The 13,819-nt window shown below is 44.1% G+C and overlaps 1 protein-coding gene across 4 annotated transcripts in view; it reads right to left on the reverse strand.

Moving 5' to 3' along the window:
- TESK2 (testis associated actin remodelling kinase 2) overlaps nt 1-7,923 on the reverse strand; it is an 80,817-nt gene extending 72,894 nt beyond the window's left edge. For all 4 annotated transcript variants that reach the window (XM_067301134.1, XM_067301132.1, XM_067301131.1 and 1 more), the window contains exon 1: nt 7,872-7,923. The gene's annotated coding sequence lies outside the window, so the exon portion shown is untranslated. The remainder of the gene's footprint in view (nt 1-7,871) is intronic.
- Nucleotides 7,924-13,819: the final 5,896 nt, after the last annotated feature.

Below are 13,819 nucleotides of genomic sequence, written 5' to 3' on the forward strand. Positions count from 1 at the left end.
AGTTTGACAGGAATCCAACTCAACTTACACCAGTTTAAGAAAAAAAGCAGAAGACATGCAGGTAGGGGCACAAGGAACAAATCATCATCAGAAAGATGGGCCAGATGACCTAAAAAGCTGTTTGCTTTAGATTCTAGGAAAACCCTTATGCTCTGGCTACTCAGAGATAATTTTGAGCTCCAAATGTATTTAAGTGATAACAAAAGAACCTTCATCCACACACACCCCCCTTTCTTTTTTTAGTAAGCGTTAGCTGCTAAAACAAACAGCTAGCAGGAGGAAACCCACAAAATATGTTCTATTTTACTTCAGTAGCAGTTGGTGACAAATCTACTGCTATCACAAGAAGCCATTTCATATTAGGGGCTGAACAAAGGATCCCTAAATATAAAAAGCAATCAACTTTCAGTTGACTTACGGGAAATTATCAGCTGGCACACCAACAACTTCATTTTTTAAAGCTTCCACGTACGAGCGTTCTAAGACCAGTTCTTTAACTGGTAGAAGCGTAAGTTTTTATCCACTCAAGATCTAGCCCCCAATTTTGTAAAAATATCAACAATACTGCTACAGAAACAAAGTGTTCTTATAAGAAATTGCCGGAACAATTCTCCTCCCCCCCCACACACACACTTTTTAAAGCTATATTAATATATGTCAGTTCAACTGAAAACACAGGAAATAAGCTACATTTGCCAAGTAGGAGAGAAAAACAACAGTAAGGAAATTTTTTTTTCTTTTTAAGAGGATGATGAAGTAATCAGGATGACTCTGGAGCCCATCAAATCCAACTTGGATTGGCAAACCTGACAGGTGGCCTACTTTTTTTTCTTTAAACTTTAGACTCAGGAGGTTATTCATTTTTTACACACTTAACTGTTCATTTGCAGCAATTCAGTGAGCCCCTACAAAACTTGAGAAAAGTAAGCAGTCACACAGAGAAAAGATTTTTTTTTGAAAGGGTAAATGAAAAAATGGATGGGGAGGGAGTGAGGCAAACAATAAAATAACATTTGTTTTTTTCTTTATGGTGGACAAGATAGTTATGAAGCATGGAGCAGACCAGGCAATTATCCTTCTATTTACACAGATGTACAAAACCTGAACAATACACTACTTAATTTGAAGAGCATCTCAAAAACTGAGGCTCACCAGCTGTCCTCTGAATACACAGCAGTGCGGCAATATGCATGTTTTGTATGCAGTGTATCTTTCAGAGATACTCTGCCAACACACCAGAAAAACATGTAGTCCTTCCCTGCCTTCAGAAGTAAACTCTGTTGAGCTGTGAGGAATTAATTTGAGGTTGTGCTCTCCAGAAAAAAAAAGAAAAAGCATACTTTTCATGTTCTATGATAGCATTTATTTCAAGCATCTTAAAACTTACTTCTCTAAATGAGGGTTTCCAGGGGAGGGAGGAAAGGGTATAAGAGTCTTACCAGGGTCTGCCTAAGAACATTTAATCTTTATCAAATCCTACATTGTGGTGTTCCTACAGAATTTTTTATGCAGACTGCCACATGTGTGAGCTTACTGCACTTTTCAGATGATACTATTGCATAATCTAACATTATGTTGTGCCTGACTGCCACATGGGAGATCAGGACCTAGTTTCCGACCTCACATTCTTGCCCCACGAGCCCTGAAGGTCTGGAAGTGGTACAGAAGCAACATGGGCAGAGAAAGGCTTTTATATCTCCCCAGCTGAGAAGACAAAGCCCAGAGAACCTCCTCAGCTATTGGGAAGATGCTTGGGAATTTCCAAGGCACACTTAAATAATTCTTTTTGATCTGAAAGGAACAAATGAATATTTGGTTACTTTTCAAGGATACAAAAAAAGAACTATCTGTTGATGGAATCCAAGGAGGAAACCATGGTGTTAAGAATTCATTTCCTGGACCTGAAGATTTGGAGATAGACCAGAAAACCTGGTGTAATTGAAGAAACAAAGTTTTAGAACTTAATTCCATCACAGTAGTACCTGCATGCACTAGACACTAAGTCAGGGAGCAAGTTTTTGCACCCAAAAATGCAGTCTGGTGCTCTAGTACTGCAATAACTCCATATGAAGGGGACCATGAAGCTTGTAGATACCTCCTCTAATTCTACTGAAATGACATATCCACTCTGCAGTACAGCGAAACAAAGCAACTTGTAAATCAGGGCTATAAATTTAAGTACTCAGACAAAACAAGATATATACAAAAACAACAGGAGAACACTGCTGTTTCCCAAACAGAGGAAGATACCAAGTTAGGTAAGTGATATTAAACCAGAGGAAAAACCTAATTCTGTCTTAAGCACCCAGATACCATCAAAAAAAGATCAGGCTTTCAATATAGTCACTCACTAAACTATACGTATATATATTAAAAAAAAATAAAAAGAAAAAAAAGCTTTGCACATACATATCCTTTAGATTGAAATCATATGGTGAACTTTGCAAAAGTCTATACAAATCCCACAATGAAAGAAGAGATTCAAAGTACTTCACACAACATAAACCCCAAAAGGTTTTGCCATCTGGATTCCCAAGTAACCCATTCCTTCATTTTTGCCTGCTAAAGCTTGCTTATTTCCAGAGAGCTACACAAAATCCTTGGAAATTATTAGGATAGAGCTCCATTTGTCTAGTTTTCTATCCAGGACTGCATATGCAGAATTAGAGGAAAATTTCAAGTGGGCACAATTCCAAGTGGGCCTCCTGTCATTTTGGCCAATTACACTAATGATCACATTCTCAATGAAATCAGGCAAGGTTTAATTGACTGTCAAGTCAGTCTGAGGTACTTTAATTTACTACCTCATCTGGTTAATTAAAGTGCACTGAACAGAATCCAAGACTATCCTGCTGCAGAATTACAGGTTGTTGTGTTTCTTTCTCCCCCCCATATCAAAGTTCAGCTTAAAGACTCTTAAGTTGTGCTTAACAGCCAGTTAAAAAGCACTGAGCACTCTAAGTGTTTCCCAATACATTCTCAGCTTTCAGACCACTTTCTCTGACATCCTTTACACACACACAGACACAAAAATCCCACCCTACTCTACCAAGCCAAAATCTTCCAGAAATACATCTTCCAAAATGCATACATGCCCTACTCATCCACTTATTACATTACTGAAAAGCACAATTTCAGAATGTTTCATACTTCACCATATTTTAATTTCTTGGTTTAAAAACAAACCTTGAAGAAAAAAAAGTGAACTGAATTAATGGAATGCATTGGGATTTTTTTTGTAGAAGTTTCTATAAATACAAACACTATCAGCAAGTAAGAGGTTTAGTTTTCAAAAACAATGCCTACACCCAAAAATATTTAAAGATGGAAAACCCACAATATCACATAAAGTTATATCCCACACCAATGCAAAACTAACAAGATATACTAGCCAGTATTCAATATTTCTGTACTCTTTGTAGATTAAAAAAAAATGGGTTAGGCTTCTCAGCTTTAACAGCATCCTTTCCATACCCCGGGGCATAAAACAAGATCCTTCCAAATCCATTTCAATACATTACTAAAGCTATTTTTCTCTCCCCAGTATCTTTATAATACGTGCATATTTGCACTCAAAAGTCAAACTCACAATTTCCTTAAAGATGGCCTTAACAACAACAATAACAACCACTTTTAGACACAGAAGACTGTCGCTAGGCATTCAGCCTGGAAAGCAATAAATCTGGTGGATGCATGTTATTAATTTGAAAAGGTTTTCTAAAGAACAAGATGCCAAAGCTTTGACATAAGACATTTGCCAAGAGTTAACTGTTTAAACTCACAGCCTGATGTAGCTTCAAAACCCACTGCTACAAAAACATTGAGGAATCGCCCTGGCAGGTGTCACTCAAAGTTGTAACAAAAAAAAAAGAAAGAAGCTAGTGTTCCCTGCAGTAATGTGCAAAATTCAGAAAAGCTTCAAAGGAATCTAAAGAACAAAATCTTTCAAGGACTGAATTGACTTTGAAGCAATTAGCCTGGAGTTGGGGGGGGGGACGGGACGAAGAGGGGGCACAAGTGTTTGGGATTGAAACACAAGAAATCAAACTAAATAGGTAAAGAAAACCAGGTGTTCCACAATTTTGTGGAACTGCTACTGTCAACTTTCCTAACAGAGGAAAGTTACCCTGTTTGTTTGTAATTTAGCTTCCAGCCTTTGGGAGAAAGATAATACTACATACTTTCACACAGACAAGGTAGCGACAAGCACCAGAGTTTGCACTACTCTCGGCCCAGCTCATACTGCAGTCTTTCTGCTTATAATGCGAGAAGTCCTAGAGTCCAGTTTACAGTCTTAGTTATTGTACTACACTCAAATGTAAAAAAAATAAAAAATTAAAAAATTAAAAGACACTTTTCATTTAGGTAACTTTTTGCTTCAATTTCATAATTTCATCACCCCTGTAGCAGACAATTCCAAGCTCCGGTCAGTGTTATCTCAGCGTAAATTCCCACAGCTAGGGCTAATGTTCCTCTTAAGAGGCTTGCATTACCCCTGCTACTCCAGCACAGAAACTGGGAGTTTGCTAACCTGCATGGTAGTTTTGTACTACCCGTGCGAACAAACCTCCAGAAGAAGCTATGCTGAAACAAACAACTCATTTATTTTGTAAATTAAGCCAAGTTTGATCCCAATAGAAGAGACTAGCCATTATGCTGCAGAACCTGAGACTCAGGGCCGAGATTGCAGGTTTATGCCTATACCTGATACAAGTAGTTTTAAAGTCTGGCACGTGCTTAGAAGGCAAATATAACTGCAGATAAAAAACACTTGATCTTTATGCCAACAATTTCTAGGGTCCAAATACAACACAAAAGTGATCCTAAAAAAAGTCCCTGCAAAAATTCATTTGTCCCCTAACCTGCCTGTAGTGATTTCAATCCATAGCATGACATTGCTTTGTTACTAGGCTAAAGTCAAATAAACTAAAGTAAATCATGTACAACATATAGCTGCTGCTTCAAATGGGTAATTTAAATATATTATGTTTGCCTGCCAAAATAAGAAATTTGCAAGCCATCCAGAAAACACTGGTCTTCTATAGGGCTCAGTAAAGACACTGAGAAGCAGCTCATGCCTTCCAGGTTTCAGTGCACTGATGTTTGCTTAGCTATTGAGAAAAAGCAAAGGGAGTGAAAGCCTTTCAATACCAAGAGGTGTTGTAACATCCCAATAATCAAGGAATTCCCCCTCAACCTTTCACCAGGGTTTATGTCTGAGGGGCGATAGCTCTATTTGCATTGGGGGCTTCCTCACAGGAGACAGGGAGCAACTTACAGTTTTTTGATGCAGCCAGTGAGACAATCCAGGATAGCAAAGGCAACAAAAGAGAACAGGAATGGATGAAAAAGGGATTAAATTAAAATAAGTAGACTGCATTTCATACCTGACTGACCTCTCTTGGACACTATCTTACATTATAAAATCATACATGACAGTCAACATTTGTACTTTTCAGCTAAAACTGTCATCTCCACAAACATTTAAGAGACATGCTATAAGCCACCATTAAACTATGGTTGAAACCCCAGTCCATATTTAAGTGTTTTTTACTTCAGGTACCTGATACCCAAGGAGAACAGTAACTGTTCTAATTTATTTATGAATTTGTGAAGCAAGAACAGGGCTTCCTAAGTTTGTTGTTACTAAGGTATTGGAAACATTGGCGTGTGCTGGAAGGAGCTTTGTTTGAATAGCAATCTGAAGCACCCTGGGTACCAAGGAGAAATACATACCTCACAGTTTGTGTGAGCCACAGAGCTGAAGCACATGAAGTTGGCTTTCAAAAGCAAAGTTATTTCAACCAACTCCCCTCCTGGTTGCAAAAGCAATTACAGTTCTCCAGTGCAACCAGTGGAACAATCAAATAAGAAAGTGGCTTAGCCACTAGCGTACGTGTGTTCAACTTAAGAGAAAGTGACAGAGCCATACGAAAAGAAGCTTACTATCTAAGTCAGACATAACCAAAGAGGACTTGGCAACAGACAACAGATGGGGCCAGTGGGATACAGTGGCCAATTATTAGATGTACCTACTGATAAACGCACAACTTCAAATTAATACATTAAAAAACTAATAAGCAGCAAAAAAGGTTACAAAATTATGAATGTTGACCATTTTTTGATCTTGCTTAGAAGAACACCTATTTTTGGGACAGGCTGCAAAGTACCATGCTGCAAAGATACAATAAAAGCTTTGCTCCTGTGCAAATGCATGGTTCTTGGCTACAGGAAGAATACAGAAAGGAAACCTCTTATGCAAGTGAACCACAAGCTTCGTTATTTTCTGCACAGGCACAGAAGCAACGGTCCCCTTCTTTAACCTTGCAATTCTTTCATGAATTTGTGAAATAATTTACAAAAAGAATTACAATGACAAAAGCAGATGTATAGAATCAGAGGGTATAGTTAGGTTACAAGAGGCATATACCACTAAGAATATCTCATTTGGGCCAACTTTCTCCTTTCACAGTCACAAAAACATTAAGCACTGAAGCAAGGATTGCTCCATGCTTATCTCCAACTCTGCTCCCACTGCCAGCTGTTCATCCTAGCAAAACAGAACAGAATATATTCCTGTGGCACAAGCAAAAAAATGCACAGAACAGCACACGCTTGCCACCAGGTTGGGGGAAGAGACCCATCTGCCTTCAGTTCAAGCTAATTGTGTTTTGCATACAGGTTTTACATGGTGACAAAACAAAATGCATAATGGAAGTATACAGACATGTCTACAGTTATAGAGCATGCTTTTACAAGAGTCAGAGAAAATGACATTTTTATTGGCCTATCAGGATAAGGTATGCAACAAAAATTTCCAAAGATGATGACTTAATGGAAAGGTTTATGGCTAATCCACTGGGCATATTGGAGTTTCTCATAAAACATCTTATCTTAGCCTGTAAATTCCACTGCCCAATTAAGTCCATAGAACTGTAAGTCTGTTGATTTTGCAGACAATAAAATATGTTAAACTCTGACCTCGGCTTAAAAAAAAAAAAATCATTTCGGCTATAGCATAAAGGCTACTCATAAATTAGCCTAAAAAATTAGCTGGAAAATCTTTTTTAGGATGAGAAACAGAAAGGTCTAAACTTAAATAAAATTCAGTTCAGTACTCAAAATTTTAGCCTTCAACTCTCAAGGTACATAACAGAGTATCCAACTGGAAAGTCCTCCACACTTAAAAGCAAATACAGTTCCCACCCTCAATGGAATGCAATATTAAGAGCAATCGCCTCCATTTATAAAGCACCTTTCATCTCAAAGCCATAAAACAAACATATGTGCACATATACCTGACAGCCAAGCCTGTCATTAACGCGTGATTCACGTACTCTTACAGTGCAGCGCTTAAAATAGTAAAACCTGAGCCAAGTTCTCACACCTCTTGGCAAAGTGACCACTTTCAATCCCCACGCGGTGGGGCAAAGATCCTTGTCCTGCTCAGGAAGATCTTTGCCCCGGGATGCGAGCAGGGGCTCCCGCAGCCGGCTCGCACTGCAATGCTCGGCCGCCCTGCAGCACCCGCTCCCCTACAGATCCCCCCCCCGCCGCCGGCACGGCGGACACAGCCCCTCCGTGCACCTGTTAAGCGAAATCCATCACCACCCTCTGCGCAGAGCCAGTGGGGCAGCGGGTCCCGCTCGCTGCCTCTTCCCCTCCGCACTTCCCCGGAGCGGCCCCCTCCTCCCCTACCCCATCAGGGGGATGCCTCCCTCCTCCCTCAAACCCTCAAGGGGAGCCCCCCCCCCTCGCCCCCCAGAGCGTTTCAGCCGCACGGACTGCAGGCACCTTCCCCCTCGCCCCCGCCCTCTGCACACCTCCCCCGCCCCGCGCGCCCCCCACCCCCCGCGCGCGCCGGCCGTTACCTGAGCGGCGGCGCCAGCAGGGCCCGCGGGCGACGCGGGCTCTCATGGCCGCATACCCCGCTCGCCGCCCCCGGCCCCTCAGCACCCCGGCGAGGGTCCGCGCCGCCGCTGCGGCAAGCGAGGGGGCCCCATGTGAGGAGGGAGCCCAGCTGCGGGGCCCGGGGCCGTGATCGCCGCGGCTCCTCCTCCCTCGGCCTCGGCCCCCGCCTCCGCCTCGCGCGCCCGCCCCCGCTGCCAGCGCCGCTGCCACTGGGCCGCCCGCGGCGCCCGGGGGCGGTACCCGGAGAGCAGCTCGGCCCAGCAGCCAATCGGCATCGCTGGCGGGTTAGATGGACGGAGGCGCTCGCCCAATCGAGGAGGGGGGCTCAGGTGGCGGGCCTCGCTGGTAGTACACGTGAGTGCTCCCCTTTGTAATTGGTCGAGAGCGACTTGAGAGGCAGGAGGTTTGGCCAACCGAAACAGAGACAACAACTCCCGGGGCAATAGTGACAGGAAACAGAGAGGGGAGTTGCTAAGGGCGCCTCTCTCTCATTGGTCAACCTTTGAGGGCGGGTTGTAAATAAGAGATTCAGCCAGTAAGAGTGAGCTTTGCTTTGTGACGGAAGGGTGAGAGAGCCAGTCATCGCGTGCTTACAGGAGCGGTGGGCGGGAAGCTGTCAGCGGGATTGGCCCCGCGACCGGAGCGGGAGCAGCGGAGGGCGAGGAGCGAGCGGGCTCTGCGCCTCCCAGCAGGCCCCGCGCGGGGCGGGCCGGGCCGGGCCGGGCCAGGCCGGGGGGCCATGGCCGCGGCGGCCGCCGGCCGTTGTCGCCGCGGCTGGGGGGCCCTGAGGGGGTGCGCGGCCTCCCCGGCGCCGGCTGCCGCCCGCTGCGCGTTAAATTGTGGGGGTGCCTACCGCGTCCTCAGAAAGGCAGCTCGGGGTGGACGTCGGGGGGGGGGGGGAGCTCTCGGGGTCAGACACCGTGTTGGTGGTGCGGGCGCGGTGCTGGTCAGAAGGGAAGAAGCCCCCTCAGGTGGGGAACGGGAAGGGGAGAGGGGAGAGCTTGCTGCACCCAAGCGTGGTGGGTGAGTGGTCGATTATATGCTTGTGCGGCTCTTGGTGAACAAATAAAATAAATATGTAAATACTACCTAAATATATTTTATAACTAAAATGTCCATCGGGTAAGAATAACCCCGTGTCCTATGTGAGAGATGTTGGCTACTGCTCAGTGGGACTCCTTATTAAACCTTGGTCCAGCATTTGCTTTAACATCTATGCAACAGGTTTTGCTAGGTCTTAGTTTAAAAAACTAACTAGCGCTACAAGTTGTAACATTGAGCTTTACCCGTTTGCACTAACAGGAATTTATACAAGATTTAGGGAATGCCAGTTTTTAACCATGTGACCATAGTTAGGCTTCTTGGCTGTATCTCTTCTGTTATTACCTTTAATTACATGTCCCCATAGGACAGGGACTTTCCCACAGGACTCTGGCTTTGCTGCAGCTTCTCTGTTCTGATCCCTTCCTCCCTCCAGTTCTCTGGACTTCAATACATTACTTGGGCTGTTTTCTTCTTCTCTAGCTGCCTTCTTTCTTCTTCTAGCTGCCTGCATCCTAGTCATGGTATCAGTCAAAGCAGAAAACTAAGCCCTCTCTGCATGCTGCACAGAAAATCCTGCTCAGCCCCTAGAGCACCTGGCTGTAGCCTGCTTAATCAATCTCAAATTTTCTGAGGTTTTCGCTCCCAAACTATAATTCTGTGATTATTGCATACAACCCGTTATTTTTCAAAGGTTTATAACTTATCCACATTTAGGCAGCTTGTAACAGGTACAGAAAAGTTACTTTTTTACTGCCAAACTTAAAGCATCCATTCCAAAGCGTGAAGGGATAGAGCATCTCATTAAGTAGTTGTGTGGGGGGGGGGGGAGGGTTGGTTTTGTTTTACATTGGCAAGGGATGGATTTTTTTCCCTGATCTCATCCTTGGCAATGGCTGAGCTATTTCTACTGAAGCTCTTTTAAAAAAAAACAAGGTTCATCTGCTGTAGAGTCTTGGATTGAAAAACTGAATCACAAACATTTAAAACTGCTAAAGTTATAGCTAAAAAGGTTTCAGGCAAGAACACATCACTCAACCTTGCCATACTGTATTAGTAATATATTATGTTTTCTCTGTACTGTTTCTCATCATTAATTTTTCACCTAATCTTTCTAACTTAGTCCAAAATGTGCTTGATGGACTTTCATGTTGGAAGCATGAGCACCAACTCCACAGATAATATTGAATAGAGATTTACACTTAGAGGTGGATTAAAATCTCTAATCTGTAATTTATTGATTGAATTTAGTTTCAGAATGTCACCCAAGTTTATAGTGGGACTTTCTGTATAAATTTATCTGCAAAGATATAATGGCCCTGCAACAGTAGCAGCTTAAAAGTGCTTTGTGTGGCAAGAAAAAATTGTTCTGTTTTCTTCATTTTCCTTTTGGGTTTCCTTCACTAACAATGACTTTCCCACACTCCCAAATGCTAAATATCACCCATATGCAAATATCTATTCTAATGACAGCTCATACATAGGATGCAATGAAGCTTTTGTAATTAAGCCATTAAACAATGATTATCTTATCCATCATACTTGAATGTATGATTAAGCAGATGGAGCTACTCAGATCTGTCAGTGTCTTCTGCTAACATTCAACCATAACTGAGCTCCAGAATGGGACTTTACGTCAAGACTAAACTTCTTTTATAATTAAAAAGTTATATTTTGTGAAGTTAAATTTTAGTGGTTTACATTTGGCTTGAACTTACCCATGCAAGTTGCAAAGACTGTACAAAGCAAAATCTGAAATATCCCAGAGTCTCCATGGACATTCACTATGCCACAGTACAGTAATCCCTGCTGCTTTGTACCCAGTTAAAGAAACCCCAGTGCGTTCTAGTTTTCTCTCACTATTTCCCCAGTGCCCTTTGTCCCTAATGTTTTAGAAGTTATTCATCAGCTTCATGATGACATCTGGTGGCAGATGTTTAATATTTCTCTTTTGGGGGACTATTCTCAGTACTAAAGTAAATGAATTATCTTTCCCCAATTCCCCATCATAAATTTCACCTCTTTTTTGTTTTTCAGCAAAGATGTAAGTTATCTTTGCTTTTTGTCCACAAGTTTCTTATTGGTAATATCCAGGAACAAGCATTCACCCCATCTGCTGGTACAAAGTAACATCATTAAAATATGCCAGTATGATTCAGTAAAATTAACTTTCATTTGGAAACACTCGTAATATATTTCATATACCTATTGCATGGGGGTCTCATGATTAGAATTATGCCATAAATGATGCCTATTTTGAGAGGGCTTTGGAGATAGGATAGTCTTACAAGACTTCCTACTGCTTTATCTCAAAGGCTGAAGGCCTGTGTTTTGAAAGCGGAAGAAAGTGGGTTTTGCTGGTGACCGCATGTGTATGTACATCAACAGCAGAACCTCTGTCTGAGAAAGTCCCCTTGTCCCTCCTTACAGCTGGCAGAAATACCCTAGCAAATCTGTGGCCTTAAAATGTGCAGAAGATGAGTAGCTTTTATAGCTTTCCTGTGTTTCCTGGAGAGAGAAAAGTTAATGTTGTATTGAAAGACTCATCAAAGAGACATATCAAAGGAAAAGTCTTGCAGAAGTCTCTTGCATTCAAGAAGAGCCAGGCATCCTGTAAATACCTCTGCAGGAAGCTCTGCTCACGGCGGGTATTCCCCGCTCCTCCAGCTGCCAGTGAGCTGGCTGCCCTATGCAAAGATCAGCTGCTCCAAAAAACAGTTCTGTGGCTTGCGGTTTGTTCATTTGTGCTATCAGTCTGTTTCTCTTCCCCAGACAGATCACTTTGGCTTTTTAAGAGTAACTGGTTTGACGAAAGAGCAGCCAAAGCTAAACTCACAGGGTGGCAATAAAAATAGACATGAGAGAGCTCGGGTGATAGCAGGCAGGAGGGGGAATTCCCTTCCTCTGGGCTTTGGAAATGCCCCAGAGGCAGAGAAGGTTGGAAGATTTCTCATTCTCAAGGAGAAAAACTCTGTGAACACACAAAAATTAAAGGAAGCAGGTAAGATAGGTGTATCAGGGAGGGGAACACCAACCTATGTAGGGAGATGATAACGCTACAGTATGTAGCGGGAGTAAAGCCATCACCGGTCTGCCAAGCCACGCACCTTTGACTTGCAGCTGTGTCGACAGGAACATTTCGCTGCCTCTTGAAACCACCCCTGCCTTCCTCCTCTCCCTTCCTCTTACCACTGTGTGTGTGGCTGCATGGAGACATGGACTGGGGAACCGATGCTGATGAAAAACCCTGGGGGAAAAAGGGGTTGTTCTGTTTCTTTCGAATGTGTATGAGTTCTCTGTGCCAGAAGGTGGAGGACAGGGAGGAAGGGAGTCGGGAGAGGTTTGCTTAAGCTCCTTTAAGCAGCGCTACTATCAAATGTGAAATGACCCACACTCACCTGCGTGGGCCTGCCTGACTCTCCCTGCAGGCAGGCACAGATCTTGGGCAGAGAGGTCCTGAGAGTCCCCTCTTGCACTCCAGGATGCCAGGCAGGACACACAGCTCATCAGCCCCATCTGTGACCCACCATCCAGCAGGGTTCAGGCTTAGGTGGTGGCCCAGGGCAGGAGTGACTATGGCACTGCAGCGTGTGAGGGTGTCACTGAGTGGCCTGTGCTCTGCCCCGGCAAAGCCTTTTGGGCTGAGAAGCCTCCTCTGGAGTTCCTCAGTGAGGATGTTAGAGGTGAGGTCTGGGCTAGTCGTACCCTTCGCAGAGGGAATGGGGTCAGAGAAGGAAGATCTGTGATCTGAAAAATGGGGTCCGGTAACAAAAGACCAAAGAAACTTTCCACAGTGAAGACTGACCATATATTTACAAGCACCTCTGTGGAGAAACAGCTTCTTATTACAGAGGGCTCTTCCCATCTTGTAGTCAAAGACCAAGTCAGCTCCAGTGACTGGAAACTGAAGCTGGAAAAGTTAAAGTTGGAAATAAGGGACACATTTTCAACAGTAAGGGAGGTAGCTTACTCTGAGGTTGCTTAGCAAGTTCAAGCAGATGGTCTCAGGATAGGAACATCTGGCTAAACTCATGGCTGTGTTATTCAGGAGGGCAGAGCAGGTGACCACAATGGCCCCTTTTGGCCATGAGCTCTGCGAGTGTAAGTCATGGCTTCTCGCAATGACAGCATCTTTTCTGGTGGTGTCCTGCTGCCACAACACAGCAGACAGTGTCACAAACCTCTGTGCTCATTTGCAGCAACCTCCCAGAGGGACTGTCTGGAATTTGCCTCCTGTCTAATGTCAGCACTGTCCCTTCCCTAACCCCTGCCCAGGGCAGATATTAAATAGGACAGCCACAAAAAATGATCCTTTTAGGCTTTCAAACCCCTTAGTTTTCAAAAAGCATCTTTTTGCACCACCACCCCCCTCCCCCCAGAGAACTGTCTTCCTGCCCATGCCTCCCTTGGTCAGTCTTGCCAATAGCCTTTGCAGATTGAGATGAGGTTTGCTCATGGATGAGCAGACATTTCCCTCTGCTCTGAGCAGGGGAAAATGCAGCCAGTGCCACACTTGCACTGCGTCCTCCTTGTCAAGTCGTAACCACCCTTCTGGCCGCAAGGAGGGCTCTGCAGGGGGCTGCTTGCACGCTCTCCTCTGGACGAAGACTTAAATGCATGTGGATAAGAACAACGGCAATCACTGTCTCACCACCGGTGCCGACAAGGCAACCAGGGTGTCCTTGTGCACAAAACCATGCTGCAGCATCAGCCCAAACCTGGGATGCTCTGCACAAGTCCTGGCTACCTCAGGATTTGTTAGAGCATCTTCCAAGGTTCCTCCTGCACGAGGCCAGACAGAGCCCACGCACAAGGCTGGCAGCAGTGCGAGACACCCTGCCTTGGGAACCAAAGGGAGCTTGCGCTG

The sequence above is a fragment of the Apteryx mantelli genome, chromosome 8 (assembly GCF_036417845.1).
Source record: "Apteryx mantelli isolate bAptMan1 chromosome 8, bAptMan1.hap1, whole genome shotgun sequence".
Taxonomy (NCBI): Eukaryota; Metazoa; Chordata; class Aves; order Apterygiformes; family Apterygidae; genus Apteryx; species Apteryx mantelli.